The 8,435-nt window shown below is 47.2% G+C and overlaps 1 pseudogene; it reads right to left on the reverse strand.

Annotated features, from left to right (window-relative positions):
- Positions 1-1,126: 1,126 nt before the first annotated feature.
- Positions 1,127-3,330, reverse strand: LOC115803176 (small ribosomal subunit protein uS2 pseudogene; annotated as a pseudogene).
- Positions 3,331-8,435: the final 5,105 nt, after the last annotated feature.

Consider the following 8,435-nt stretch of genomic DNA (forward strand, 5'->3'; position numbering starts at 1 on the left):
CCTACTACATGCCAGGCAACAAAACGAGTCACAATAAACTAGGCTGGGGAGGCATTCCTGACCACACAGGGAGGCTTCTCCCCTGGTGGTACCCACGTTGGACACCAAGATCTTGACACCGACAGTCGAGCAGAATCCACCTGGTCCTCGCTGTGAGAGACAAGCATCCTTGGAAGACTTCTTTAACTCAGATTTTTATTAAGCTGCCAAGAAGATTTGCTTGAAACAACTGACCCACACTTTGGAAAGAGAAGATAGTACACTACTCACTACCGTTTTTCCATGTCCTCACCCCTCCTCACAAAGGAGCCTCAGCCAGTGTGATCAAAATGACTCTGTCTCCAGCAGAGATGTTTTTCCTCCTGCCCTTGCTCGACTCTCCTATTCATCCTCTCTGGGTCCAGGCCATTTGCCGTCCTGGGGGACTGTCTCTGTTGGGCTGGCATCTTTGACATGGGTCCCAGCTACTGTCACCAGACTGAGTCTCATCTGTGAACATGGTGGTCTAAGAAATATACAATTTTAAATTTTTTCTATAACTTTATTTCTATTTTAATTTCGACCTGATGGTCAGAAACATATTTTCCATTTATTCTGGGTTTCCTCTCCTCGTTTTCCCCAGGGTGGTATTAAAGCTCCATGAATTTGACTAATGTTGAGGGAGGTTGGAGGGGATTTGGTCCTTGAGTCATCTGTCAATGAAGGTCCCATCTGTGGTGTCTACTGAGCCTGTCCACATAGCATCTCAGGTTCAAGGCTGCCTTTGCCAAGCAGAGACATAGCAGTGAGTTCGCTTTGCTGCTCCCATGGGCCCCAGCCTGGCCTGCAAACCCTCTCCAGGGTCTCAGCTTCTAGGACTGACTCTGTCCAGGAAAACGGTCAGGGCAGCCACCCTGGGACTCCACTCCAAGTCCTGTGGAGCATTTTTTAAAGACACTAGCGGGGGAATACACTTTCCACCCTTGAGGTTTTTTCCTTAAAGGAATTCCTTGTACCTTCAGGTTAGCTTTGGAGGAGCAAAAGATATCCTTAATGGGTTTAGGCTTTGGGAAACCGTGAAGGAGGTAGCTCTTCTTTCTGCCTTCTACAAATTTTTTTGAAAAGAAAGTGTTTATTTTCATCAACCTTATTTCCATTTTTTGTTTAAGAGTCTGGGGAGGAACAGAGGAACCATGGTGGTTCCTCCCCATTTGGTGGCCTGAGCAGCGGGAGTGCAGACCCATCTTCAGCGGCCGGCTGAGCGCTCTAGGCCTCGCTAGCGAACCACTGAGCAGGCACAGAGGGCACCTCGCCTGCGCATCTGCCTGCAACCTCGGATCGAGTAGCGGTAAGGTGGGGAGCTGGAGTAGTCCATTCACCCTGACGTTCCTCCTCGGCCACAGCCCTTCCAGCAGTGACCTGTCCTGCCTGCCTGGTCTCTTTAGGAGCTCTGCAGAAGTAGAGGTCAGGCATCACCTCCATGGGTGTTGACATGGGATGGTGCTTAACTTCCCCAGCCAGTATCCACCACATCAGACGTGCCGAGGCGCTCCCTTGTTGCACGGATGGCAATGTCCACATGGCACAAAGGTGAGGCTGTGTTATGTGGGGCGATGGGGCTGGTTAACGTAAGAGCCTCTGGGAGAGGCTGGTGGGCAGCCTAGGATCAGGAACCAGCAGAAGTCTTGGCTCCTGGAAAGCTGCCCAGATCAGATCAGATACCAGCACAGCTCACTCGCTAGTTGGTCTTCCTGGAAGATGTGACACTGACATCTGCCAGGTTTGCAATGGCAACAATGGCACAAGCTGCCAGCAGAAGCTACTCCCAGGTTCTCTTCAGATTTATGATGTAGAAGCCATCACTTCTTTTGTAGATGTACCGTTCCATTTAGAAGTCAAGGTGGGGGACTTCCCTGGTGGCACAGTGGTTAAGGATCCGCCTGCCAATGCAGGGGACATGGGTTCAATCCCTGGTGTCCCAGGAAGGTCCCACATGCCTTGGAGCTGCTAAGCCCGTGCGCCACAACTACTGAGCCTGCGTGCCACAACTATTGAAGCCCATGCGCCTAGAGCCTGTGCTCCGCAACAAGAGAAGCCACCGCAGCGGGAAGCCCGCGCACTGCAACGAAGAGTAGCCCTTGCTTGCCACAACTAGAGAAAGCCCGTGCGCAACAACAAAGACCCAGCGCAGCCAAAAATAAATACATACATACATACATACATACATACTAAGAAGTCAAGGTGGGTGCCACTTTAGTGCATTCCTGCTGTGAGAAATTTGAGGACATCTTTCTCCTTCATTTGCAGGACATCAAGGGCTCCTGACATGGTGAAAGTTTCCCTTAAGTTACCATGGGAACCCAGCACAATGCTGTATGGCTTCCTCTCTGGGTAGCAAGGCAAGGTGCCATCTACATTTTTGCAGTTGTGTCATCCACCCACCCCCACCCCAGGCCATGCGGAATGTGGGGAGACAAGGGAAGGAGTAGGATTACCAGGAGAGAGATTTTTAAAATCAGTTAATATCTCAAAAATGTTATTCAACCACATTGAAGTTTTTATCCCTAAATGAAGTTCCAAGTTCACTTTAAGCACAGTCTTTCACCTTCCGTTTTCATCTGCTGCCTCAGTGTGGCTCCATTATATGCTCTGCAAAAAGTTTGCTTCCAGATTGACTTCTGCTCCCCCAACCCCATGCCTCTCTCTCTAATGCGAAATCTCAGCCCTTCTCTGAGGCAGCAAAGAGGTGGATATGATGTAGCTTGTTGGAAAAAGCATAGAAATCTGTGCTCAGCTGATCCCCCATGAGCCCCAACTCAGCCACACATCTCTGGTTCAATCTCCACATACCTTCTAGGCTGCCGCCACTTGGGAACATCACTGGGTAACCATTTCACACCTCCCGTGAAGGGGATTTACTAGGCTCCAGGACACCAAAGATGAAAGGCATAGACGGGCCTGCCCTCAAGGAGCTTCCAGTACAGGAGAAAAGGACACAGAACATGTGTTTCAACGTAAGAAAAGGAGCTCAGTTTTGAACATGCACTATTTGAGTTGATTGGCAGAAATGTCTGGGGCTGTGGCTGCAGCCAGTAAGAGACAGGTGATAATTCAACACCAATATGGGTCAAGACCACCACTAGTAAGAAGAACTAACATATCTAACGCTCTTTATGTCCCAGGCCGTGATGCCCTAATATCTTCACATGCACTATCTCTTTGAATGAGGTTGCTGTTATTATTATTACTCCTAATCAAAAGTGAGAAAACCTTACGAAGTTTCAAGAACTTCTCCAGGGCCTCAGAGCTGATAGGCAGGAAGGCTAGGGGTCAAGGTCGGGCTGAAGGGCTCTGAGTCCATGCTCCTAACGAGGGTGCCACACGGCTTGACCACGTGACCGTTTTGTTCCTTATGTGTCCCCTCTATTCTGTTGTGAACAGTTGGGGGAACAGGTGCCACCCCTTTTCTCTTGGAACATCTCAAAGCACGGTGCACACGTGGCCTCTTGTCAGTGTCATTAACTGGCTGACTGCCTAACCCCCCATCTTCACCATGCAGCCGTGAAATTTTACCTTAGAACTTCAGTTTAATTCCACAAAATGTTTTTGAATATCTAAAGAAGGTAGGCGTGAGAGTGGGATTCAAAGATAAATAAGACGTGATCTCTTGCCTTGGGATAGCTCTGATCCATCTGTGGGGAGGAGGGAGAGAGGAATAGAGAAACAAGCAAACCCAGCTCCGTGCCACAGTGCAGGGAGTGAGAATCTTCTGGGTTCCAGGCAAGGTTGCAAAGCCACCAAGACCCATGGGGAGCCTCTGTTAGGCTTGGTACGGGGCTGACTTCTGCACTGAGCATGGCAGGAAGAGCGCCTGGGACCCATGATACATTCCAGGGCCCTGAAACTATTCTTACTTTTCTTTTAAAATCAGAAAAAGAAAAAAAAAGGTAATAGTAATGAACCCAGCTTGGATTATAGTTGTCTTATACCAACAAAGGCATAAATAATATTATGTATTTACTTATTTTTATAGAGGTAGGAGCCCAGGAAAGCAAAAGTGCCTGGGACCCATGAAAGTCCTAACGTGGTTCTGCCACGATGGCCAAATCCTAGCCATTCTATGCACACTGGATTTTATAAGCTACAGAGAATTGTGCTCGGCTTTAAAGTGAATACTCTGAAACTTGTGACAATGTTTTATCAAAGATCTCAAACAGGGATTCAACATCTCAAGGTCCAAATGTGAGAGGAAAATGATTTTAGAACCGTGAAACTTGGCCTTTATAAGACCAGGGAAAGAAGATCTAAATACAGCATCCCTTTCATAGACCCCAAATAGCGTCACTTTGGGTCCCGATTCCTGGAATTAGTAAGAATCAGTTGCTAAGAAAGGGGCCTGATCTCTCTTCCTGCCTAATGAGTATGCAAAACATGAAGAGCAAAAGCCACGCTCTGAAAATAAGTAAGTAATCCGAGCACGCTGCTGGAGACTCAGGAAGGGACCACACCATCTCACCTGCTGAGATCTCACTGTGTGTCGGTGGGGGCCGTAGGCACGCCCCCAGCCCACCAGAGCTGCCAGCTGGGGAGACAGACTCTTGTCACCAGCCAGGGCCTCCATGAGAAGGCTTGGGGGTCTCAAAGGAGGTGCGAAAGCTGGAGCCTAGAGCTCTCCAGAGGGATGGAGAGTGGGATGTAAGCCTCAACAGGCCGCTGGTCCCAGAGGTGGTAGGAGGACAGTGCAGTCAGGGGAACCCAGAGACCTAGGGCCCAGCCCGGAGAGCTGCCTGCTCCCCCAACCCTCAAGGAATGGCCCTGGGTTTGGGGTTTTTTTTGGATAAATTTATTTATTTATTTTTGGCTGCACTGAGTCTTCATTGCTGCCTGCAGGCTTTCTCTAGTTGCGGTGAGCGGGGGCTACTCTTCATTGCAGTGCGTGGGCTTCTCATTGTGGTGGCTTCTCTTGTTGCAGAGCATGGGCTCTAGGTGCACGGGCTTCAGTTGTTGTGGTTTGTGGGCTCTAGAGCGCAGGCTCAGTAATTGTGGCGCACGGGCTTAGTTGCTCCGCGGCATGTGGGATCTTCCCAGACCAGAGCTCGAACCCGTGTCCCCTGCATTGGCAGGCGGATTCTTAACCATTGCGCCACCAGGGAAGCCCCTGGCCCTGGGCTTTAAGCTTCTTTCAAAGCCACAACAAGGACTTGGAATGAGGATGACGGCAGTTTAGACAATACCATGAGGGTTAAGATCAGATGATGACTCATGCTTGCAAATGCTGACGGAGTCTACCTCCCACCTGAAGGGCACAGTGACATTTCTCGCCCTTTCCCCCAAATAAATCTTCCCCAGGCAGCATTCTCTGAGGACCTCAAGGCCTGTCAAGAACTTGGCCCTGAGCTCATTGAAACCAACAGTAATTGCCAAATTTTGCAGATGTTTGCACGGACTGCTTTATGTTTTGCAATATTCCAGAGCTGTTCCCAAGTGACGCTCATCCATTCACCAAGTTAATGCTTAATAAGAATGATCTACAAAGAGTGACAGTTCCAAAAGTTAGGGAGAGGGAAGACCGCCTCCAATGAGCATGGAGGAGCAAAATAAATAAATAAATATGCGCAGTTCCCAATAGATTGAGGTGCAGAAGAGGGAACTTGTGCAGCAATTCCTAAGGAAAGAAAAAAAAAAGAAAGAAAGAAAAAGAAAGGACAACAATGTTTATTTATGGACACGGGCATGTTTCTTTTTCTCAGAAGTGACATGAGACCCCCAACTGGGCTTGGGAACACTCCCACTGAACTCAGGCTGAGTTGAGATGAGTGTACATATGAGCTATACTTGAAATGTACATAGGTGAGCCATACTTGAAACGTACATAGATAGGCTATACTCATCTATGGACTGTACAGGTGAGCTCTTATAGAAATACACATTGATTCTATAGCCAAGGAGGGATCAGTTCTCAGGGCAAGGAAAGTTTGGTTAACTCTGAAGGAAGCACAATGATTCCAAAGCTACAGAAATGGAATAACCATTCCTACTTTTTAACATGCCTTTGTCTATATCATCTTATTTAATGTTTGCAAAAATCCTGTGGGCACCAGATTTAGTTTCTCTACGAAAAGAGAGAGAGGTTAAAGGATCTTCTTGACAGTCAACAATTTAGTGGCATATCTAGGATTAAAAGACAGGTCTTTATTCCTTCCCAGCATTTGTATGAGGTATAAAATGCTAAATCTCCTTTATAGCTATAATATATTACATGTTTTACATGTAGTGTATCTAATCCTCACCTCGATCCTACAGAAGTGGTATTATTATCTTCATTTAAATATGGCAAAACTAAGGCTCAGGGAGAGAGATCACACAACAGACCTGAGTTCACAACTATTTCAACATATATTAGGTTTTGTTTTGTGCCAAGCCAGGGACTTCTCAGCTACCAACCAGAGCAAGCACAATTCAGAACAGCAACAACAACAAAAATGACCAAAAGGTCTCAGACAAAACAAGATGAATTTTTAAAAATGTTTTTAAGGACAAAATAATCGTCTGATGCACCGTGGTTTTTTCATGCCAACAGGCTGAATTCCATGTAGGAATGGGAGCAATGCCATAATTGCATGGAAGGATTGCAAATGTACACAGGCTCGTTTTATTAATTAAGCAGGCCTGGATGCTAATTCAGTTGCTATGCACCAGAGCTCCTGGGAAATGCACGCAGAGGCAGAACCTTTAAGGAGATTTATAGATAATGCAGGTGGGAATTTTTGAAGAGAAGGAAAGTGACTGCACAACCATGTTAGCACAGAATCCAGCTACTTAAAAGTCGTGTCCATGGGCTGTGCTATCCCCAGCCACATGCCAGCTGGAGGACTCAGGGAGGGATACAGGGAGTAATTATAATAGTGAGAGAGAAATTTTTCCTTAACTCAGGATCTACCCGCTTTGCAGGAACCCCAGCCTGCCTGTCCTCCCCCCTCCCCACCTCGCTAATCATCAGGCCCCCGGGGCTCCAGCAGACTTCCTACCTCAGTTTGCACCAGCTTCCTGCTGCCCCAGTTCTCCCACCCCAAATCGAGTCTCTGAACCTGCAAAGCTGCTGATGCTGCTGAGGCCTGACATCACCCTGCAGCTGGTGGCTGCCCTGGTTGACCCTCAGCTGCCCTGTTCCAGAAACTGGCCTCAGGGACAATCTTGTCTTTAACACGTGGCCTCGTCTGTTCCAGGGGTCACAGAAGACTGCGCCCAGAGCTCACCATGTCTTATGGAGATTTTAATGAAACAGCTCTTCTATTTATTTGTGTTGCTGCCTCTAAGGCCTGGGGCCATGACACCAGTCCCTGAGAGGGGAGTCCGGGGCTCAACCGGGACATCACGCTTTCTGTCCAGTTGCTCAGCTCCTGACACTGACCCGCCATTCTTGCGTCAATCCTATATCCTTCCCTCTGGTTTTCTCAGGCGCACCTGAATCCTGGGGTGAGTACCATCTACCGTCTACCGTGCACCCTGCAGCACTGGCTAAACGTAAACACGTTTTCCCTGAGCGTTGGCAGCTCCACCAGAAGGAGAACAAAGGTCAGTGCAGTCATTCAGAATCTGATTAACATCAAGCCGCAGAAACGCACCCCTGGATTAGATGCTTTCCCAAGCCACCCCTGCCCCTTGGACAGAGGAGCTATTCTAGCTGGTGTAGAAGAAGCAGCTTTGCTTAGCTCGCCCAGTGGGATGTGTTTAGTACCCACATTTCAAGTTGGGTTTTCCTATTGTTATTTTTTAATTACGTGTATTTTAAGAATGATGCTATCGTTTGAATTTTTAAAAAAATGAATAGGAAAAAAGTTTTATTACACTGCAATAAAAGGAAAGTGTTGCTTTTAAAAAATCAGGTTTATGGAGGTATAATTTACATACAATAAAATTTATCCTCTCTAGTGTACAGCTGGATGACAAATATATACAGTGTAATCGCCACAATCAAGTTTCCACTCCTGCTCCCCCAAAAAGCTTCCTGTGTCCCCTTGCAGTGAACTCTTCCCCCTCTTCACCTCCAGCACCACCACCCCAATCACTGATCTGCTTTTTGTCCTTATAGTTTTACCTTTTCTAGAATGTCATACAAATGGACTCATATACTGTATATAGTCTTTTGTGCCTGTTTCATTCCATCTAGCACAGTGCCTTTCAGATTCGTCCATGCTCCTGCAGGTACCAGCTGTTCATTCCTTTTTACTGCTGAGTAGTATTCCCCTATATGGATGCACTGCAGTTTGTATATCCATTCCCCAGTAGATGAATATTTAGGCTGTTTCCAGTTCTTAGCTATTGAGAATCAAGCTGCTATGAATATTTGTTTACAGTTCTTTGTGAAATCATATGTTTTCACTTATTTAGGGTAAATACCCAAGAATGGGATTGCCAGGTCTTTGTGAAATCATGTTTTCACTTATTTAGGGTAA

Source organism: Delphinapterus leucas, chromosome 18, assembly GCF_059928025.1.
Source record: "Delphinapterus leucas isolate spDelLeu-1000000601 "Yukka" chromosome 18, BTC_Dleu_Yukka2, whole genome shotgun sequence".
In the NCBI taxonomy this organism is placed as follows: domain Eukaryota; kingdom Metazoa; phylum Chordata; class Mammalia; order Artiodactyla; family Monodontidae; genus Delphinapterus; species Delphinapterus leucas.